General features: G+C 45.3%; 1 protein-coding gene across 1 annotated transcript in view; it reads right to left on the bottom strand.

The window, feature by feature from the left end:
* SUMO1 (small ubiquitin like modifier 1) overlaps positions 1-20,052 on the bottom strand; it is a 582,241-nt gene that overhangs the window by 79,225 nt on the left and 482,964 nt on the right.

Genomic DNA, 20,052 nt, shown 5'->3' with positions numbered 1-20,052 from the left:
CGGCATTTTTAAAAATTTGGGAGTGAGAGTCCGCATTTTCCCCCCGAAAACATTTTCTGGGGGTGTTCCACGCCATACAATAGCTTCTTATTTTGTGGGCTCCTGACATTTGGGGCAAGAAAAACTGATGTAATGGCGTCGGCTACATGTTTTATATCCCAGACGACATGACGTCATGGAAGAGGAGACCGCATCCGACACAGAAATCCCAATACTCTGGCATTCAGGCCAACTGAGTGCTACCTGCAGGCAGATAACCCAAGTGTGATGACTGCAACAGTGAAACACGAAGAACATCAGGAATGCAAGAACTACCATGGCATCAGCCTGCTCTCAATCAACAACAAAGTCTTATGAAGATCATACAATCTAGGCTGCATAAACACACCTAGCAAACCAGCAGGGAAGAACAGGCTGGATTCAGACAAAAGAGAGGATTCTGCAATTAAATCTTCACCATCCATCAGCTAACAGAGGAAAGAATCTGGTGTGGATAATGTACAGTTATTGTCTTTATCGATTTCAAGTCCACATATGACTGTATCCACTGCCCTGTCGAAGACATTGGAGACCGAGCATACGCCAAGAAAATTATCAGACAACTTAAAACATTGTACAGTGGTACATCCAGCCAGGTGTGCATTCAGAATAAAATGTCTTAAGAGTTCATCATCCAGACCAAGGTCTGTCAAGGGGATCTGGCTTCCCCACTGCTGTTCAACATAGTGGTGGATGACATCATGAGGAGAGCATTTGAAGGCAGGAGCAGTGTCCAGTATGACGAAGCCCATTTTGTGACTGATCTGCTGTTCAACGATGACACTGCCATTTTCGCACAGAGTGAAGATGAAGCCACAGATATCTTCTACGATATCACCCCCATCACCCAATCATATGGCCTACAGATAAACGTGAACCAGACCAAAGTAATGGCAACCGAAAGGTCACAAGCCACTGTCCACCTTGGAGGAGTTCAGATCGAACAGATGCAAGAATTCAAGTATCTAGGTTCACTGGTCAAGTAGAAGAAGGTGGCATCAACATGCAGTTCATAGCAGAATTCGACAAGCCACCGTAGCATTTGCCTTGCTGAACTGGTGTTTATGGAAGAGGACAAATACCTCTCTATCACCACCAAAATTCATTTTTTCCGGGCACTGATCTTGCCAATTCTCCTTCATGGATCGGAAATGTCGATCCTTCTTAACTCAGACCTGAACAAGCGTGAAGTTTTCCAAATGCAATGCTTGTGCCAAATCTTGCTTTGTGACTGCATTAGAAAAGACAGCATCCAGACCAGATGTGTTCAGCAGCCAATAATCCGTGAACAGATCCAGAACAGGAGGCTGCACTGGTATGGAAAGGTGTTCAAGACGAACATCCGGGGCTTGCCATAAAGACCATTATGGAGACAGCGCCCCACAAGCTGGAGAGTTCACGAATCTGCACCAAAGAAGATGTGGGATAAACAGGCTGAAGGGGATCTGAGAAGCTGAGGCCAGAAACATTGCCATGGACAGAACTGCATGCAAAGGCATCATGAAGTAAGTATGGAATATAGTGACACCCACAGCAGTATACCAACTACGAGGTCGACCACTTCCATTGGCCGCCAGCTACGGACAAAAGAAAAGAAGATTCTGCTGTAGGAGGGTCCAGCATAAAGTACAGCTGTGTACACTTACCATAAATGTAGATGTTCAAGTGTATTCCCTATTGCAGTCATTACATCTGGGTAATCTGCTAGCCGGCTGCCCTCAAGTCTGCCTGAATAACAAAGTCTTGGGTCCTGCATCAGTTGCTGTCGCCTCTTCCATGATGTCAGGTGGTCAGGGGTATAAAACATGCAGCCGATGCCATTTTATTCAGTTTTTCTTGTCCCAGATATCAGGTGCCCCCCCCCCCCCCAAATGGGGAGCAAAAAATAAATAAATATAAATAAACAGAAATATATGTAAATGCACTTTTAGCAACATAAACTTTACCTTCATCTAAAAGCAAATACAACACAAAGGCTTTAGTATATAGTGAAGGAAAGAAAAGGTATAGAAAAGGGGGGTGTGGCGGGTGGGTAACCCGGACTGCAACAGTGAATACACTCGAACATCTACATTTATGTTAAGTGTACACAAAGAACAGTTTTGTACCTACCATAAATGTAGATGTCCGATAGGTATGCAACTGCAGTCCTCACATATGGGTTGTCCTGCCTCAGGCAGCCCTTCGGTTGGCCGAATTCCAAAGTCTGGGTCCGGCATCGGCTGATGTCGCCCTTTCCCCGACGTCAGAGCGCCTGGGGTATAAAAGCGTCAGCCGATGCCAGCTTCTTCAGTGTTTCTTGCCCCAGATGCCAGGTGCACTCTAAGGAAGGCTAAATTTTGAAAAGAGAGAAAAAATTCCAGACAAGTACAACAACATAAAAACAAATACACCATAAAAGATTACCCCAGGTAGCTAAAATGAGGGGTAGAAACCCAAAAGAATACCACAGAGGGGTAGGTGGGAGGGAAAACCTGACTGCAGTTGCATACCTATCGGACATCTGCATTTATGGTAGGTACAAAACTGTACTATGTCCTTCAAGGATGCAACTGCAGTCCTGACATATGGGTTGAATACCATAGCCAACCTGGGGGTGGTAGGCACCAAGACAAAGATGGTGTAGCTAAAATGCCCTGTAGGACTGCAAAAGCAAACCCTGCTCTGGATCTGGGATATAAAGGCAGGTTGTAATGTTTGGAAAATGTATGCACGGAGCTCCATGTAGCAGCTTCTAAAATGTCCTTTGTTGCCACTCATCTTAAAAAGGCTGTGGAGGTGGCTGTAGCTCTGGTGGAATGTGGCCTGATGTCAGCTGGCACAGTTTTTCCATGAAAAGAGTAGCAGAATCGAATGCAATTTCCAATCCATTTAGAAATTGTCCGTTTGGAAATTGCTTTTCCCTGCACTCCAGCAGCGCAAGCTACAAAAAGCTGGTCAGATTTTCTGAAAGACTTTGTTCTGTCCAAGTAGTAGCGCAACTGTCTGTGCATGTCCAAGGTGTGCACAAGTCTATCTCCTTTATTTTGAGGATTGGGAAAGAAGGTAGGCAGGTGAATAGCTTGATTCAGGGACACCCTGGATACCACCTTTGGCATGAATGACGGATTGGTTCTCAAAGAAACTCTGTCCTGATGAAAAATGAGAAATGGTTGTATTGCCATAAGGGCCTGTAGCTCAGAGACTCTTCTTGCTGAGGTTACTGCCAGAAGGAAAGCTGTCTTCCAAGACAGAAATTGCAACTCTGAAGATGCTGCTGGTTCAAAGGGAGGAATAGTTAATTTTTCCAGCATGAAGTTGAGGTCCCATGCAGGCACTGGTGGTTTCCTTGGAGGGTTGATGTTCTTTATACCTCTTAGAAACTGTCTTAGCAATGGGTGAGAAAATACAGGCGGATCAGTGTTATATTTGGCAGATATTGCTGAAGCATGTATTTTTATGGAAGAATATGAAAGGCCATTGTGGAGCATTTCAGCCAAATATTCTAGGATCTGTGGAATGCTCATCACTGATGGGTCTTGACCCTTTTTGCTGTTTCAGATGAGAAATCTCTTCCATTTTGCTGAGTATGTTTTTCTAGTGGAAGGTCTGCGCGCTTCCAGGATGATATCTTTTACCCTTTTGGAAAGTGTATCCTGAGGAATAGTCATGGAATCTTCCAAGCTGTCAGCTTCAAGGTTTTCAGGCTGGGGTGTAGTGTCCTGTAATTGTGCTGTGTCAGAAGAAGTGGCCATTGAGGAAGGAGCCATGGATTGGTGTGTGTCAAGCTCCGTAGCAGTGGGTACCAGTGTTGTCTTGGCCAGTCTGGAGCTATCAGTATGACTTTCGGTTGCTCTGTCTTGATCTTTAGTAACACCTTGGTCATCAAAGGAAGAGGTGAGAAGGCATATAGTGTTAGAGAGTTCCAACTGAAGGAGAGAGCGTCCACCTTCCATGCTTGAGGATGGTATGTCCTTGTGCAAAACTTTTTCAGATGGTGATTGAGGTGGGAGGCAAAAGGTCTATGTCCGCCTTCCCCATGCTTGAGTTATTTGTAAGAAAATGTCTGGATGCAACATCCATTCGTGTGGATCCATGATGTTTCTGCTTAGGCTGTCCGGCCAGAACATTGTCCTTCCTGGTACAAACTGGGATTGTAGCTCTATTTTCAATTGTAGGGAAATATCCCAGAGATTCATTGCCAGTCTGCAAAGAGGGTAGGAATGGGTACCTCCTTGCTTGTTTATGTACCACATAACTGTGGTATTGTCTGTCTTTATTAGTAGATGGCCCTGATGCATGAACTTTTCGAAGGCCTTGATTGCATGTACCACTGCCAGCATTTCTTTTTGGTTGATGTGCAGGTGCTTTTCTTTTTGTGTCCATTGTCCTTGAATGCATCTGCCCTCCATGTGCGCCCCCATCCATGGTCTGAGGCGTCTGTTGTTATGGTTTGACTTGTATGAGGCTTGCTGAAAGGCAGACCTTTGTTTATCTGGCTTGCTTGAGCCCACCACAGAAATTCCTTTTGAAGGCATGGAATGAGTGGGATCAATGCTTCCAGGCTGTGGCTGTGTTGAGACCATACACTTTTTAGATACCATTGTAGTTTCCTCATATGCAGCCTTGCGTGTGGAATCAGAAGAATGCAAGATGCCATGAAACCCAGGGCCTGCAGGATTTTCCTTGCAGTCATCTGGGTGTGTGTTGCCAATTTTCTGAAGTATTCTGGTAATTGTTTTTGTTTTTCTTTTGTCAGAAACGCCATCTGGGTGTTTGTGTCCAGTGTGGCACCCAGGAAAGGTATTTGTTGGGATTGTACAAGACTTGATTTCTGAATATTGACTGTGTATCCCAAGGCCTGCAGTAGGTGAATGAAGTTTTTTAACAAGGCTTGTTGGCTGTCCGCTTGTATAAGGCAGTCGTCCAGGTAAGGGTATATTTGTATCCCCTGAAGTCTGCAATGTGCAATTACTGATGCCAGGCATTTTGTGAACACTCTGGGCGCAGTAGATAAGCCAAAGGGCAATGCTGAGAATTGCTAATGCTCTGAGCCTGCAAGAAATCTGAGGTATCTTCTGCAACTTTGTCTGATTGGGACATGCAGGTATGCCTCCTTGAGGTCCAGAGTTACCAGCCAAGACCCCTTGCCCAGCATGGGAAGGAGTTGCTGTAAAGTCAGCATTTTGAATTTTGGCACAATAAGGTATTCAGTGCGGACAAGTCCAGAATGGGTCTCCATTGGTTTTCTTTTCCTGGAACAAGAAACAGTCTTGAATAAAATCCTTGGCCTTGTTCTGCAGAAGGAACCTTTTCTATTGCTCTTATTTGAAGTAGGTTTGTTATTTGTTTGAGTGCCTCTGCCCTTTGATTTGGTGGCAGGTTTGGCCTGCCATGTCTTGTTGGTAGTGTATGAAAATGGAATCTGTATCCTTTGTCTATTATGTCCAGTATCCATTTGTCCTTTGTAATATTGTGCCAATTTTGTGAGAATAAAGATAATTTTCTGCCCAAAGGTGCTTCTAATTGAGCCCTGGATGGCGGAGTCAAAGTCAAGTCATTGAGATTGTCCCTGTGGAGCAGTGGAAGGTCCTGCCCACCTCCGGTTCGGAGGCTGCCATTGACGTCCTCTGTAGGAGCCTCGAGTTTGCCCTCTGCCACGTCTGTTTTTGCCTCTTTGAAATTTGTCTGTGTCTGGAAAGGACCATTGCTTAGAAGGCCAATTCCTGCTGAATCTTGGAGGCTGTACCTGGAGGAAATCTTTGACTGTTTGCACTGATTTTGCCTTTTCCTCTATTTTCTTTAAAACCTCTTGTGCAGTAGCACCAAATAGCTTATGTTTCTCTAGTGGTGCGTCCAAAAGCTTAATTTTCACATGGTCTGGCAATGTTTGTTCCTTTAACCAAGCATGTCTCGCATGACCGCACCTGTCATTGCTGCTCTACATGAAGCTTCCAATGCATCATATCCACACTGCAGGAAATGGTTGCTAACCTGCTGAGTATTATGAACCAATTCCTGTAACCCCTTTCTATCTAATGGTTCAGGGGAAGCCAATTTCTTTTGCAAGTCATCCAACATGTATTCCTGATACTGAATCATATGAAATTGACAATTTAATGCTCGCATAGAAAGGGTGGAAGATGTATATACTTTCTTGCCCCACCTTTCTAAAGCCCTAGAATCTCTTTCTGAAGGAAGTGGATTCTTAGCAGTAGTGGAGGAAACCCCTTTAGGCCCCTGAGAAATAGTTTCAGGGTCAGCAGTATGGCCCTTGTACAGAAATTGATGTGTGTCTGGGACCCTGTAGTACCTGTCTGGCTTGACAGGAGCAGGGGGGAGGGAGTCAGGGAAACACTAGATTCTAAGTACACATCATCTAAAACATTTAAAACTGGAGGAATAGCTAAGGGTCTATGCTGAGGTAGCTTTAAAAATTCCCTTAACCTTTTCCTAGAATCTGAGTATTCTTGGCCTTGCCATTTGAAGTGTTCCCTCATGGAATGAAGCGTTACCCCAAAGGAAAACTCCTCAGGAGGAGAAGCAGAGGGAATGGATTCCTCCGATCAGAATCCTCGTAGGCGGGGAAGGCCTCCTCCTGGTAGTCTGAATGTGCAGAATCACCTGAGGCCTCATCGGAGGACTGGGGATCTACCTGCTCAACCCTAGGCCTCTTGACAGAAGGCTGAGAGCCTCTATCTGGATGTGGCTGAGAACCCCTAATTAAAGAAATAAGGTCCTCAGCTAAACTTAAAATTTGAGAACCAGAAGTGGATCCCAGAGAAACAGATCTTGGAGGGAGAGACTTAGCCTGTTTGGCAGCCTTAGCACGTGTGTAGGCCTTAATGGACATAGACACTGGAGGCCTGGCAGCCCCGCGTGCTGGAGTAGTCTTATCCACTGAAATGGTGTTAGAAATATCCTGGGCTACAGTCTCAGAGGGGAGAACAGAAACCGGCACAGAGCTGGCCTCCGGTACCGAAGTAACCGGTGGGGCGGTGTCGTCGGTCTGTAGCGGTTGTGAAACCGGCTCAGAAGAGACTGAGACACTCGCGGTAGGCCTAAGCGTGGTGTCGGCCGAGACCGCGGTTGTCGGTCCTTATCCTTCCGTTCTTTAGGTAAATGTGCTGTCGGAAGCTCCGACGGCATGATATAACAGAAATCTTCCCCAAAATAATCCTGTGCAAACTCTGTCCGACGCCTAAGAGTGTGTTTATTGAAAGAAGCACAAGCTGTACAGGCCGAGACGTTGTGTTCTGGGCCTAGGCAGGGTAAGCAGTAAGAGTGGAAATCCTTATGAGGTATTTGTTTCCCACAAGTTAAACAATTATTAACTTTTACAGTTTTATCTGACATCGGTTGAGGCAAGAAAAGGTCCCCAACGGGGTACTTAGCTTTTTTGAAGACTTCAGTAGCTGAAAACACAGCAGCTGGTCGACCGGCACTTGCGAACTGCTTCTGCTTCGGGCGCCGCGCGGCAAGAAAGACTGAAGAAGATGGCGTCGGCTGACGCTTTTATACCCCAGGCGCTCTGACGTCGGGGAAAGGGCGACATCAGCCGACGCCGGACCCAGACTTTGGAATCCGGCCGACCAAAGGGCTGCCTGAAGCAGGACAACCCATATGTCAGGACTGCAGTTGCATCCTTGAAGGACATCTGCACTATGTTCTTCGTGTTTCACTGTTGCAGTCATTACATTTGGGTAGAATCCCAAAGCTATGGATGGAAGGATGGAACTAAAAAGCATTAGGAGCGGCAATAAGGTCCTGCAGAACTGAGGCCTGCCCTGGATTTGGAGAAGAGAGGCAAATGATAATGCTTTGTGAAGGTATGAACCGAGCTCCAAGTAGCAGCATCTATAATGTCTTTGGTTGGAACCCCTCTGAGAAAAGCTGCTGAAGTAGAGGCCGCCCTGGTTGAATGTGACCTGATCCACTTGGGCACAGGTTGACTATGGTTTAAGTAGCAGAAATGAATGCAGTGGCTTATCCACTTAGAAATAGTCTGCTTTGATATAGCCTTCCCCTCTGACCCTGCAGCAAATGCTACCAGTAGTTGCTCAGACTTTCTTAGAGATCTGGTCCTGTTTAAGTAGAATCTTAGTTGTCTGTGTACGTTCAATGAATGCAGAATCCGCTCCTCCTTGTTCTGTGGATTTGGGTAAAATGTTGGTAGGTGAATTGTCTGGTTAACAGCCACACTGGATACCACCGTAGGCATAAAAAAAGTATTGGTCCTGAGGGACACCCTGTCCGGGTAAAATGTAATAAAAGGCTCCACAGCCATGAGTGCCTGTAGTTCTGAAACCTCTCCTGCTTAGGTGACTGCCAAGAGAAAAGCTGTTTTCTAAGATAGAAATTTTATATCCGCAGTAGCTGCTGATTTAAAAGGAGTCAGGGTAAGTTTTTCCAGCACAAAACTGAGGTCCCATGCAGGAGTTGGTGATCTTCTGGTAGGCCTTAAATGTTTGGCCCCTCTAAGATACTGTTTAAGCAGAGGATGAGAAAAGAGGGGAGACTCTGTGTTGTAATGAGCCGAGATGGCAGAGGCATAGATTTTTATAGAAGACAAAGATAGGCCCTTGTCAAGTATCTCAGTCAAATATTGTAAAATCTGAGGAATATTGGGCTTTGCTGTGTCTGTTCCTTGCACATGGTTACAAGCACAGAATCTCTTCCATTTATCAGCATAAGATTTTCTAGTACTAGGCCTTCTGGCTTCCAAAATGACATCCATCACAGATTTACGGAGAGGTGGTGTTTGAATAATTAAATCATCAGCCATGCTGCAAGATTCAGAGTTTGGAACAGAGTGTGCAGAATTTGATTGTTCTGCTGAGGCAGTAGAGGTATTTGAGGCAAGTACCAAGGAGGAAGTGGAGATATATTCCTTAGAACTGGGTACCAAGTGCTGGTGAGGCCAGTCTGGAGCAACTAGGATCATTTTTGTTTTTTCCTGTCTGACTTTTAGTAAGACCTTGGAGAGAAGAGGTAGAGGGGGAAAAGCATAGACTGATAGGTTTTTCCAACTGAAGGATAGGGCATCTACTTTCCATGCTTGTCTGTGACAAGTTCTTGTGCAGAATTTGTCCAGCTGATAATTTTGGGGTGAGGCAAATAGATCTATGTCTGGGCTCCCCCATTTCTGTGTTAACATGCTGAAGATTTGTGGATTCAATTTTCATGCATGCGGGTCCATAAGATTTATGCTTAGGTCGTCTGCCAGAGTATTTTGTATTCCTGCCAGGAAATGAGCTTGAAGATGTATTTGGTAAGTCAAAGCTGTGTCCCACAATGCCATGGCTAGTCTGCTAAGGGGGTAGGAATGTGCATCACCCTGCTTGTTTATGTACCACATTAACCGTGGTGCTGTCCGTCTTTATCAGTAGTTGTCCTGGATGAAGCAAGTCCTTGAAGGCTGTCAGAGCATTCTGAACAGCTAGCATCTCTTTCTGGTTGATATGCAGATGCATTTGTTTTGGGCTCCATTTGCCCTGAATGCATTGCCCAGTCAGGTGAGCCACCCAAGCATAATCTGATGCGTCTGTAGTTAGGGTTTGGGTGACAGAGGGTCGAGTGAATGACAGTCCCTTGTTTTGGTGACATGTCTCTGTCCACTAAAGAAACTCCTGCTGTAGGCAGGGAGGGAGTGGAATCATTGTTTCCAGACTGTGACAATGCTGACTCCATAAACTTTTTAGGTACCATTGAAATTTACTCATATGCAGTCTCGCATATGGAATTAGTAGAATGCAGGATACCATGAACCCCAAAGCCTGCAGAATTTGTTTTGCAGATAACTGGGTTTTTGTTGCCATTTGTTTGAAGTATCTTGCCAGTTGCCTTTGTCTGGTGTAAGGTAAGCCATCTGGGCAGTTGTACTCAAGCTTGCACCCAGGAATGTAATTTGAGAGGGTACAAGTTGGGATTTCTTTTCATTTACTGTGTACCCTAGGCATGTTAGAAGCCTTTTTACAAACGCCAGATGTTGAAGAAGAGTTTCCTTGTCCCCTGCTTGAATGAGACAGTCGTCCAGATAAGGATAAATTTGTATGCTTGTCTGCAGAATGCAATCACTGGTGCCAGGCACTTTGCAAAGACCCTGGGTGCAGTAGATAAGCCAAAGGGCAGTGCAGAGAATTGATAATACAAAAACAGTTACTAAACAAGCATTCCTGCCCAGCATAGGCAGTAGCTGTTGTAAAGTCAGAATTTTGGAATGTCCAGGAACGTGTTCAAAATCGATAAGTTCAGTACTGGACGCCAGGCATTGTCTTATCTGGGTACCAGGAAAAGTCTTGAATAAAAACCTTGTCCTTTTCCTTTTCTGGTACTGGTTGAATAGCCCCCATATCCATGAGGGACATAACTTGTTTCTGTTTCTCTGCCCACTGATTTTGTGGCAGATATGGCCATCCGTTTAGAATAGGCAAAGTATGGAAATGAAATCTGTACCCTTGGGATACTATGTTTAATACCCAATTGTCCTGGGTAATTAATTGCCAATTTTGTGCATGAAGTGCTAGTTTCCCCCCAAGGGGGCTTCCAAAAGGTAAGTGCTTGGTGAAGGTAGAGGAAAGTCATTGAGACTGCTTACTATAGGGTTGTGCTTTGTTTCCTCCAGATTTGCAGGTGGAGGCACCCCATTGCTTTGATCTGTAAGAACCCTGTGATTGGTATCTGGAGCCTTTTGAGCATCTGGATTTGCCGTGAGTGGCTCTGCTGGATACAGGAAAGGACCAATTTGTAGTAGGCCAGTGCCTAATGAACCTGGGTGGCTGCACTTGCAAGAAATATTTTACAGTTTTCATAGATTTAGCTTTGTCTTCCATTTTCTTTAAAACCTCTTCTGCCTTATTACCAAAGAGAGTATCATGCTGCAAGGGGGCATCCAACAATTTAGCTTTAACATGATCAGACAGATATTGCTCATTGAGCCAGGCATGCCTTCTAATCACAGTTCCAGTAACTACGACCCTGCAAGAGGCCTCCAAGGAATCAAAACCACACTGCAAAGTATGCTTTCCAACTTGTTCTGCTGCATGCAATAATTTCTGTAACTATTTTCTACACAATCAGAAATCAACATCATTTTCTGTTTCAGTAAGCCCATAACATGCTGTTGATATTTAAGCATATGAAAAGTACAGTTTTGTACCTACCATAAATGTAGATGTTCGAGTGTATACCCTGCTGCAGTCATCACAGTTGGGTTATACTGCTGTCAGGCGGTCACGCAGTCGGCCCAAATTCCAAAGTCCTGGTCCGGCGTCAGTTGCTGTCGCTTCTTCCCTGACGTCAGAGTGCCTGGGGTATAGGAGAGGCATCCAACGCCATTTTCTTCAGTTTTTCTTGCCCCAGATGTCAGGTGCCCCCCCCCCCCCAATGGTGGTCAGTAGGTAGTACCAATAATAAAAAGTGTAGCATAAACAAAAAAATCCCTCCAGCTACAAGCAAATACACCACAAAGGTTGTAACAGATTTTAAGGTATATTAGGTCAGAGGGGATGGAGGGAGGGTAAAGTACAGTTTTGTACCTACCATAAATGTAGATGTTCGAAGATCCACATTGCTGCAGTCATAACCTGTGGGTAGTCCGCTGTCCTCGGTCGGCCCGAATACCAAAGTGTTAGGCTGGCGTCGGTCATGGTCGCTTAGATCTGACGTCAGTACGCCGTGGTACTAAAGCGCATGACCGACGTCATATCCTCAGTCTTTCTTGCCCCAGATGTCAGAAGGCCCTGAAAAGAAAGGCCATAGCCAAAAAACAGGAAAACATCCAACCACCCATGTACAAACCATATCTACAACCCAAACCACACAACCACCCCAAACTACAGTGGGGAAGGAGGGATGTGGATCTTCGAACATCTACATTTATGGTAGGTACAAAACTGTACTATGTTCTTCATCTCACATTGCTGCAGTCATAACCTGTGGGTAGAATCCCAAAGCAAAGGTAAAGGGAGGTTGGCAAAATCATAAAGCACTGGGAGCTGCTAACATGCCCTGCAAAACTGCAGTGGCAAACCCAGCCCTAGATTTTGAATAAAGAGGGAGATGATAATGTTTAGTAAAAGTGTGCACTGAACTCCAAGTAGCTGCCTCCAAAATATCTTTAGTAGCTACACCCCTCAGAAAAGCAGTAGAAGTGGCAGTAGCCCTAGTGGAATGAGGTCTGATTCCAGCCAGAATCTCCTTACCATGATGAGAATAACAAAAAGCAATACAATGACCAATCCACTTAGAAATAGTTTGTTTAGAAACAGGTTTCCCTGAGAACCCAAAGCAAAAGAAACAAACAACTGTTGAGACTGTCTGAACCCTTTAGTTCTGCTCAAATAATAACGCAACTGCCTGTGAATATCCAAAGAGTGCAAAATCTTTTCCCTTTATTTTGGGGATCAGCATAAAAGTAGGCAAATGAATAGACTGGTTCAAGGCCACATTTGAGACCACTTTAGGCATGAAAGTAGGGTTAGTGCAAAGAGACCCTGTCCTTATGAAATATTAGGAAGGGTTCAACTGCCATTAGAGCCTGTAATTCAGATACCCTTCTAGCAGACGTAATGGCCAACAAAAACGCTGTCTTCCAAGACAAAACTTCAACTCAGCTGTAGCTGCAGGTTCAAAAGGAGATAAAGTGAGTTTCTCCAACACAAAATTGAGATCCCAGGAAGGCGTAGGAGCTCTAATGGGGGTCTTATGTTCTTTGCCCTCTAAGAAATTGCTTGAACAAAGGATGAGAGAATAAAGGTGGGTCACAGTCATAGTGAGCAGAAATGGCTGCAGCATGAACTTTTACAGAGGAGAAAGACAAACCTTTGTCTAGTAATTCTGTAAGATACTGAAGTGAAACACTCAAATTAGGTACTGAAACATCAAAGCACTTTGCTTTGCTCCAAAGAAAAAATCTCCTCCATTTATCAGCATAAACCTTCCTTGTACTAGGCCGCCTGGCCTCCAAAATAACATTCAAAACTTGTTGAGGAAGCTGCGACCCTCCAGGGTCTAGAACAGAATATGCCAGGCTGTCAGATGCAGGGACTGTATCCTGACATTGAGGAAATGATTGCCTGCCTGGGACAAAAGGTGTGGACTGGATGGCAAAGGCCAAGGAGGCTCCTGTACTAAACTCCTCAGTAGAGGGTACCAGTGCTGACGTGGCCAATCTGGAGCTATAAGAATCATGGAGGGCTTGTCCCGTCTGACCTTCAAAAGCACCTTGGGAAGAAGAGGCAGAGGAGGAAAGGCATAGACGTGAAGATTGTTCCAACTGAATGATAGAGCATCCATTTTCCAAGCTTTTGGATGAAACATCTTTGTGCAAAACTTTGGCAGCTGGAAATTTAGTGGAGAAGCGAACAGATCTATGTCTGGAGTCCCCCAAATCACTGTCAACTGTCGAAATACATGAGGATCCAGTTTCCACTCGTGGGGATCCACCATCTGTCTGCTCAAAACATCCGCTAAGGAGTTCTGTGCTCCTGGCAGAAACCTTGCCTGAAGAGAGAGAGGTGCAAACTGAGAGCAGTCTCCCACAAAATCATAGCTTGCCTGCAAAGTGGGTACGAATGGGTTCCCCCTTGCTTGTTGATGTACCACATGACAGTTGTGTTGTCTGTTTGAATCAACACTTGTCCTGGGTGAAGTAGATCCTTGAAGGCCATCAATGCAAATTGGACTGCTAACATCTCCTTCATGTTGATATGCAAATGTTGAAGTCTGGCAGGCCACGTGTCTTGAACCCATTTTCCATTGAGGTGTGCTCCCCAAGCCTTGTCCGAGGCATCTGTCGTTAAGATCTGACTCGCCTCTGGTCGGGTCACAGAGTCCCTTGTTTAGGTGACATTCCTGAGCCCACCACAAAAATTCCTTTTGAATGCAAGGTATTATCTGAATGACAGTGTCCAAATCGTGGCAGTGTTGAGTCCATACACTCTTGAGATAGCATTGTAACTTCCTCATATGCAGTTTGGCATTGGGAAGCACCAGAATACAAGATGCCATGAACCCCAAGGCTTGAAGGACTGTCCTTGCAGTCAGCCTGGACAGGAGAGACAATTGTTGGAAGTAAAGGGTAAGATTTCTTTGCTTGTCCGGGGTCAAAAACGCCATCTGAGAGGCTGTATTCAGTCTCACACCCAGAAAGCACATGTCCTGAGAGGGTACTAGACTGGACTTTATTTCGTTCACAGAATACCCTAGGCACCTTAACACTGCCATAACATACTGAAGATGGTGAAGTAGCTTGTCTTTGTCTTGAGCAAGAATCAGGCAATCGTCCAAATAAGGATAAATTTGTATTCCTCTTAGCCTTAAGAAGGCTATCACCGGAGCCAGAACCTTTGTGAATACCCTGGGCGCAGTAGATAAGCCAAAGGGCAATGCAGAGAACTGATAATGAAAAGTCCCAGCCAGCAGGAATCTCCTGCAGCTTGGCCTGATAGGAATATGAAGATAAGCCTCCTTGAGATCCAGAGTTACCATCCAGTGATCTTTGCCTAGCATAGGTAGAAGTTGTTGCAAAGTCAACATTTTGAATTTTGGAATGTCCAGGTATGTGTTGAGAATAGACAAATCTAGAATTGGCCTCCAAGTGTCTCCTTTCTTTGGTACAAGAAACAGGCGAGAATAAAATCCTAGGCCCACCTCTGATGGAGGAACCTGCTGGATAGCTCCCATTTGAAGAAGTAAAGAAATCTGTTTGTGAGCCTCTGCCCTTTGCTGAGGAGGAATGTCTGGCATGCCTTTGAAAGGGGGCAACGTGTGGAAATAAAACTTGTAGCCTCGGTTTATAATGTCCAACACCCATTTGTCCTGGGTAACTAAAAGCCAATTTTGCCTGAAAAGTGCCAACTTTCCTCCCAGAGGAGCTGCCAGACAGGAAGGATCGGGCAGCTGAAGATGTAGGTCATTGGGTCTGTTTACGAAAGGACTGGCCCCTGCCCTCACCAGTAGACTGTGCAGGGGAACTCCACGTCCTAGGCCTAAAAGAACCCTGTGCATGAGCTCTGCCCCTAACAAGTCTAGATCTGCCCCTAGACTGTAAATCAGAAGAAGGGTAAGCCCATCCCTTAGTAGGCCAATTTCTGCTAAACTTAGGGGGCTGCACCTGTAAAAAATCTTTAACAGTCTGCATAGACTTAGCTTTGTCCTCCATTTTCTTCAAGACTGACTCCACAGGAGAACCAAACAAAACTTCAGACTGAAGGGGAGCATCCAAAATTCGAGCTTTAACATGCTCTGACAAGTTCTGATCCTTAAGCCAAGCGTGCCTACGAATAACTGATCCAGTGGCAGCCACCCTGGAAGAGGCCTGCAAAGCATCAAAACCACACTGCAAAGAATGCTTACCCACCTGATCAGAGGCATGAACCAAATCCTGTAATTCTTTACACTCTATGCCCTCTGCTAAAGCATCCACCTTAGATTTCAATTGACTAAGAAGAAAATTCTGGTACTTCAGCATATGAAACTGGCAATTTAAAGCCCTCATTGCAAGAGTGGAAGAGGTATACACTTTTTTACCCCACCTATCCAGAGCTCTAGAGTCCTTATCCATGGGAACTGGATTCTTTACAACAGAAGCCCTGACACCCTTAGGTCCCTGGCTAATAGTTTCTGGGTCAGCCCTAGAGCTCTTATACAAATATTTATGAGCCTCTGGCACCCTGTAATACCTGTCTGGCTTAACCGGGGCAGGAGGCAAAGAGTCTGGATTAAGGGAAGCCTCAGAGAAAACATCCTGTACAACATCCAAAACCGGAGGTATAGCCAAGGGCCTATGTTGTGGTAAAAACAAGAATTCCCTAAGCCTCTTTCGGGAATCTGAGAAATCCTGACCTTCCCATTTAAAATGCTCCCTCAGAGTGCAGGGTTTCTGAAAAAGAAAAATCCTCTGGAGGGGAAGCAGAGGGGCTAGAATCCTCTGCGTCAAAATCAGAATAAGAGGGAAAATCCTGAATGTCTTCAGCCGAAGACTCTGAATAATCTGAAGAATGTTCCAATCCTTCCACCTCTGGCTCCACCCTAGGCCTCTTATCTGGAGGGGGCATAGAACCTCTAATCAAGGTAATTAAATCTTCTGCAGTTTTTTAGGCACAGAACCTGCAGAACTAGGACTGACACCAGAGGAAGACAAACCAGGCCTGGCCTTTGAAGGTACCTTAGAGACAGAGGGAGAAGGCCTAACCACCTTATGCAAAGAAGGGAGCACAGCAACCTGAGAGGCCCCCTCAGCCTGACCTGACTCCTGAGAGGCCACATCTTGCAAAACTAAAGGTTCCCCCTGAGACTCAACTGAAACCTCGGCCGGATCCACAGACTCCACCGTGGTTTCTAAAGAACAGGCGTCCGGAACGGACGAACCATCCTGCTTGGATTTCAAAGATTTCTCTTTACGCTTCTTCGCGGTAGCGGGTGTCGGAGGATCCGACGGCATACTGTAATTACACCGCTTACCGAAGACAAGCCTAGCACAATCTAACCTACGTTTAATGGTGCGCTTATTAAATTTAGCACAAAAGCGACACCCGACTACGTCGTGCTCAGGCCCCAAACAAGGAATACAAAGAGAGTGGTAATCCCTATGAGGTATCTGTTTCCCACAAGAAATACAATTATTCACTTTTTCTGACATCCGTATTTAACTGAGGCAAGAAAAGACAACAATATTCCCCAACGGGGTACTTAGCCCAACTTGGTCTTCGGTCTGAAACTCAGAATACGAAAATTTCAGGACGCCGAACGGCACTTGCAAACGCTGCTTCTGCTTCGGACCATGCGGCAAGAAAGATTGAGGATATGACGTCGGTCATGCGCTTTAGTACCACGGCGTACTGACGTCAGATCTAAGCGACCATGACCGACGCCAGCCTAACACTTTGGTATTCGGGCCGACCGAGGACAGCGGACTACCCACAGGTTATGACTGCAGCAATGTGAGATGAAGAACATCCTGGACTGCAGCAGGGTATACACTCGAACATCTACATTTATAGTAGGTACAAAACTGTACTATGTTCATCGTGTTACCCTGCTGCAGTCATCACACTTGGGTAGAATCCCAAAGCTAAGGATGGGCGGTGGAGTCAAACCGGGTTAGAGGAGGCTAGAAGGCCCTGCAAAACTGCAAGGGCGAAGCCAGCTGTGGTCTTAGAGTAAAGTGGTAATGTTTGGTGAAGGTGTGTTTTGAACTCCAAGTTGCAGCTTCCAGAATATCCTTGGTTGGCACCCCCCTGAGGAAGGCTGTAGATGTAGCTGCTGCCCTGGCAGAGTGGGGCCTTATGCTAGCAGGAAAGTACAGTTTTGTACCTACCATAAATGTAGATGTCCGATAGGTATGCATCTGCAGTCCTAACATATGGGTTGTCCTGCCTCAGGCAGCCCTTCGGTCGGCCGGATTCCAAAGTCTGGGTCTGGCCTCGGCTGATGTCGCTCTTCACCCGACGTCATAGCTGCTGTGGTATAAAGGCATCAGCCGACGCCATTTTCCTCAGTGTTTCTTGCCCCAGATGCCAGGTGCCCTCTAGGAAGGCTAAATTTTGGATAAATTTTGGATAAATGCAAATAATTCCAAACAGTAGAGATAAAAAAAAATATATATATATATACATATGTACAAACAAATACACCATAATAAATTCCCCCAGCTAGCTAAAAGAGGGGTAAGTACCCTAGGAATACCACAGAGGGGAAGGAGGGTGGGTAATCCTGACTGCAGATGCATACCTATCGGACATCTACATTTATGGTAGGTACAAAACTGTACTATGTCCTTCAAGGATGCATCTGCAGTCCTAACATATGGGTAGAATACCATAGCCAAACTGTGGGAGGAGGCACTAAGATAAAGATGGTGTAGTCAAGATCCCTTGCAAAACAGCAGTTGCAAAACCTGCTCGGGATCTGGAGTATAGAGGAAGATTATAATGCTTGGCAAATGTATGCACGGAGCTCCAAGTAGCAGCTTCTAAAATGTCTTTGGTAGCCACACCTCGTAGGAAAGCTGTAGTGGTGGCTGTAGCTCTTGTGGAGTGAGGTCTGATATTTTCAGGAGTTGTCTTTCCATGAAAAGAGTAGCAAAATCTAATGCAATTTCCTATCCATTTTGAGATTGTCTGTTTTGAAATTGCTTTCCCTTGTATTCCTGTTGCATATGCTACCAGAAACTGGTCAGTTTTTCTGTTGGTCTTAGTTCTGTCCAGATAGTAGCGTAATTGTCTGTGCACATCCAAGGTATGTAGAAGTCTTTCCCCCCTGTTCTGTGGGTTGGGGAAGAACGTAGGTAAATGAATCGCTTGGTTCAATGATACTCTGGAGACCACTTTTGGCATAAAAGTAGGGTTAGTTCTCAGAGACACTCTATCCTGATGGAAGATAAGGAAGGGCTGTACTGCCATTAATGCCTGTAACTCAGATACCCTTCTTGCTGAAGTGATTGCTAGCAGGAAAGCAGTTTTCCAAGATAAGAACTGTAAGTCTGCTGTTGCTGCTGGTTCAAAAGGGGGAAGTGTTAACTTTTCCAGCACAAAGTTGAGATCCCATGTAGGTAAAGGTGGTTTCCTTGGAGGCTTTACATTTTTGATTCCTCTCAAGAACTGCCTGAGTAGAGGATGAGAGAAGACAGGAGGATCCATGTTGTATTCTGCTGAAATTGCTGATGCATGAATCTTAATGGAGGAGTAGGACAGGCCATTGTGGAACAGTTCTGCTAAGTATTCCAGGATGTGTGCTATGTTTGCCAATGAGACATTTTCTCCCTTTGCTGCACTCCAAATGAGGTATCTTTTCCATTTGGCTGAATAAGTTTTCCTTGTGGAGGGTCTGCGTGCCTCCAGAATAATGTCCTTAACCCTCTGAGATAAATCTGGTTTAATTTGTTTTATGCAATATTCCAAGCAGCTAGCTTCAGTGTTTTCAAGTTTGGATGTAGGATCTTGTAGTTGTTCTGTGTTAGAAGTAAGGGAAATAGAGGTAATGGCCATGCGTGTGTCCGAGACAAGCTTCTCAGTAGCGGGTACCAATGTTGCCTCGGCCAGTCTGGAGCTATCAGGATTACCCTTGTCTGATCCTCTTTGATCTTCAGTAGGACTTTGTATATCAAAGGAAGAGGTGGGAATGCATATGCTGTCAGGTTTTTCCAGCTGAAGGAAAGGGAGTCCACCCTCCAGGCAAGTGGGTGGTATGCTCTTGTGCAGAATTTCTTCAATTGGTGGTTGAGTGGGGAGGCAAACAGGTCTATCTCTGGCAGTCCCCATTTCTTTGTTATGGCTTTGAAGATATCTGGATGCAGCATCCATTCGTGAGCATCCGTGGTAGTTCTGCTTAAGGTGTCTGCTAGTGAATTTTCTTTTCCTGGTACAAATCTGGCCTGTAGTTGAATGTTGAGATTCAGGGCCACATTCCACAGGTCCATTGCCATCCGGCATAGAGAATATGAGTGTGTACCTCCCTGTTTGTTGATGTACCACATGACTGTGGTATTGTCCGTCCTTATCAGCAGGTGACCTTGTTGAAGGAGTGGTCTGAATGCCTGGATTGCATGTTTCACTGCCAGCATCTCCTTTAGATTTATGTGTAGATTCAGCTGGTCTTGGGTCCATAGGCCTTGTATGCACTTGTCCACTATGTGTGCTCCCCAGCCTAGGTCTGAGGCGCCCGTGGTGATGGTCTGGCTTGGATGTGGTTTGTGGAAAGGCAATCCTCTGTTCAACTGACAGGCCTGAGCCCACCACAGGAATTCTTGTTTCAGGCATGGCATTATTGGAATCTGGGCTTCTAGACTGTGCTTGTGTTGAGACCATACATTCCTTAAGTACCATTGCAACTTTCTCATATGCAGCCTGGCATGCGGAATCAATATTATGCAGGATGCCATGTAACCCAGGGCTTGCAGGACTTTCCTTGCAGTAAGCTGAGTTTGTGTTGATAATGTCATGAAATAGACTGGTAGTTGCTTTTGTTTTTCTTCTGTGAGAAAAGCCATCTGAGATGATGTATCCAGTTCTGCACCCAAAAAAGTTATCCTTT

Source organism: Protopterus annectens, chromosome 6.part0, assembly GCF_019279795.1.
Source record: "Protopterus annectens isolate FY-2018-M chromosome 6.part0, PAN1.0, whole genome shotgun sequence".
In the NCBI taxonomy this organism is placed as follows: domain Eukaryota; kingdom Metazoa; phylum Chordata; order Ceratodontiformes; family Protopteridae; genus Protopterus; species Protopterus annectens.
This window is presented reverse-complemented; position numbering and strand designations above follow the sequence as displayed.